Source organism: Camellia sinensis, chromosome 1 (genome assembly GCF_055761805.1).
Source record: "Camellia sinensis isolate YWXY chromosome 1, ASM5576180v1, whole genome shotgun sequence".
In the NCBI taxonomy this organism is placed as follows: domain Eukaryota; kingdom Viridiplantae; phylum Streptophyta; class Magnoliopsida; order Ericales; family Theaceae; genus Camellia; species Camellia sinensis.
This window is the reverse complement of record NC_138961.1, coordinates 3209263-3212787: the sequence shown is the minus strand read 5'-3', so window position 1 is coordinate 3212787 and position 3525 is coordinate 3209263.

Genomic DNA, 3525 nt, shown 5'->3' with positions numbered 1-3525 from the left:
CAACACATCCCCGGAATGGGATTGGGAAGAAGCGGCCGGAAAGGCGTCGCAGCATTGGCCGAAGTGCCACACAACCCTCACACCTTTGGATTGGGTTATCTGCCCACCAAAGAGGACTGGGTGAGGAAGGGTAAAGAAATGGTCGGAAGAGCCAGAGCAAAGAAGGCTGGAAAGCCTTTTGAATTAATGCATCGACCCATTCAAGGTACCCTAAACGGACGCTTCGTCCGGGAGGGGGAAGATTTTCCATTCTGCGGCTTCCCAGAGCCATGGCTGAACGCGGAGAAGAAGCGCGTGCCTGGTTTCGAGATCTTCTTCGACTTGCAACTACTCGGGATGACGTTACCGAAGAGCAGACAGACCCATTAGCTGAGGTTGAGCAGTACAAGGCAATGAATTCCGAGAGCACCAAACTTGAGATGGGGGTAGCGCTGGCATGTCTACTTTCAGATCCTTCGATCGACCAAAAGTGCGTGGGGGATAACTCCTCGGTTTCCATGATTGGAGATGAAACAGCTGCGGGCCTTCTAGCGACTATCTTGGATGCATCTATCGCACCTTCTCTCACTTGGCAATACGATGAGGGATTTTTGTCCAGCAACACCGGGTCAGGTAGTAAGCCGGAATCTGATTCCACCGAGTCCTGTGAGTCGAAATCAGGTTCCAGCTCGACTGAGTCTGAGTCTGGTGATCCTGGGGATGATAACCCGGATACCATAATTATGTCCAGGTCGTCTTTTTCTTTCTCATTTGAGTCTGTTGTAATCGAGAATTCGGACGATTTGGATGAGCTTAATGAGAATCAAGTAACTGTGGTTTCTGAGTACTTTTCTGTGCCCTTAATTTATTGCATAAACTCAAACTTTCAAAATTTTGATGAAAACGACGAGGGCGAAATTCCTCCGGTTTTGCAACGTTTAATTGAGCAGGAGCAGGAGAGATTTGTCAAACCCTTAACAGACGAAATCATTACCGTGAACATTGGTACTGAGGAGGACCCGCGGCTGGTCCAGATCGGGTCCACGCTGTCTTCGGAGGAACGCGAGCGTTTAGTCGCTTTATTAAAAGATTTCAAAGATGTTTTCGCGTGGTCCTACGAAGACATGCCTGGGATCGATCCTGAGATTGTACAGCACCGGATCCCCCTTGACCCCGAAGCCCGACCTGTCAAGCAGAAACTCAGAAGGATCCGCCCCGACTGGGCTCTTAAGATTAAGGAAGAGGTCACCAAGCAGATCGATGCAGGCTTTTTGCTGGTATCCGAATACCTGACTTGGTTGGCCAACATCGTTCCAGTGCCAAAGAAGGATGGCAGGATCCGGGTATGCGTGGATTTCAGGGATTTGAACAGAGCTAGTCCGAAGGACGACTTTCCCTTACCGCATATTGATGAGTTGGTAGATTTCACAACAGGGCATGCTTTGCTCTCATTTATGGATGGCTTCTCAGGGTACAATCAGATAGTAATGGCACCAGAAGACAGAGAAAAGACTGCATTTACCACCCCGTGGGGAACATACTGCTACAGAGTAATGCCGTTTGGGTTGAAGAATGCCGGAGCTACTTATCAACGGGCCGCGACAACAATACTGCATGACATGATCCACAAAGAGGTTGAGGTGTACGTGGATGATATGATTGTCAAGTCCAAAGAAAGAGAGGGCCACTACACCGCCTTGCAAAAGTTCTTTCAAAGGATCAGAGAATTTCGGTTACGGCTAAACCCTCAGAAGTGTACGTTTGGTGTTACAGCGGAAAAAATAATGGGGTTTCTGATTACACAAAGGGGCATCGAGGTCGACCCTTCAAAGATCAAGGCCATCTTAGAAATGCCACCACCAAGGAGTGAAAAGGAGGTGCGAGGCTTTCTGGGTAAAGTGCAATTCATAAGACGGTTTATCTCAAAAATAACCTTGACTTGTGAACCACTTTTTGGTCTACTGAAAAAAGGCAAGAAATTCCAATGGGACGGCCGATGTCAAGCTGCTTTTGAACAGATCAAAGAATATTTGCAGAACCCGCCCGTGTTGTCGCCACTAGAGCCGGGGAAACCGTTGATATTGTACCTTTCAGTGACTGAGACTACAATGGGCTACATGCTCGCACAAGAATCGGAGGATAAGGTGGAGAGGGCCATCTACTATCTGAGTAAGAAGATGTTGGACTACGAGACCTGCTACACTCCGCTCGAGAAGGCTTGCTTAGCTTTGGTATGGGCTACCAGGAAGCTGCGGCACTACTTGTTAGCTCACTCCGTAATGTTGGTTTCACGACTGGATCCCATCAAATACCTTTTCGAGAAACCGGCACTTACGGGTAAGCTAGCTCATTGGCTGCTGTTGCTCTCTGAATTCGATCTGAAATATGTGACACATAAGTCAGTCAAAGGAAGAGCAGTGGCAGAGTTCTTGGCCGATCATCCAGTCGAAGAAGGTGAAGCGGTTGAGTACTTATTCTCAGATGAAGCCATTTTGCACATCGACGACGAATATTGGACGATGTACTTTGACGGAGCATCAAATCAATACGGGTATGGGATAGGGGTGTTGCTGATAGCACTCGACAATTCTCGTATCCCTCTAGCTTTCAAACTTCGGTTCAAAGTCTCGAACAACGAAGCAGAATATGAGGCGTGCATTGCCGGCCTAGAAGCGGCCCTGGAACTAGGGGCAAGACGTTTGGACGTCATCGGGGGTTCGAACCTTGTTGTGTCTCAAGCAAACGGAGACTGGAAAGTCAAAGAAGAAAAGATGATGATGTACCATCAGACCTTAGACTTGCTAATCTCTCGGTTTGAAAAGCTAAACTTTGCACATCTTCCAAGATAGAACAACAGGTTCGCAGATTCTTTAGCAACTCTATCTTCCATGATAGACATCCCATTTGGAATCCGGATGCGTCCAGTCGTCATTGACCAGAAATTTGCACCAGCCTACGATTCGATTGCTGCTATAGATGAGGTTCAGGACCAAAACCCCTGATATTTTGACATTTGGAATTTCTTGGAAAAGGAAGCATATCCGCCAGGGGTAAATGCCAAGGATAAGAGGGCAATCAGAAGAATGGTCGTCCAGTTCATCATCTGTGGAGGTAAGCTGTATAAGAGAGGTCATCTAGGAATGCACAAGCTGTGTGTTGAAGCCGAGGAATCAAAGCGCCTGATGGAGGCCATCCATGGAGGAGAATGCGGCGCGCATATGAACGGAGTAATGTTAGCACGGAAGATCCTTAGACAAGGTTACTACTGGTCCACCATGGAGGAGGATTGTATTAGTTTTGTTCGGCGATGCCACAAGTGTCAGATTCATGCAAACCGCATGAACATCCCGCCATCGAAGCTGTACAACATGACTTCGCCATGGCCATTTTCAGTTTTGGGAATCGATGTGATCGGGGCTGTCACTCCGAAAGGGTCGAATGGGCATGACTTCATCCTGGTTGCGATAGATTATTTCACGAAGTGGGTCGAGGCCCAATCATATGCGGTGTTGAAGGCGTCACACGTTGCAAAGTTTATCAGAAACA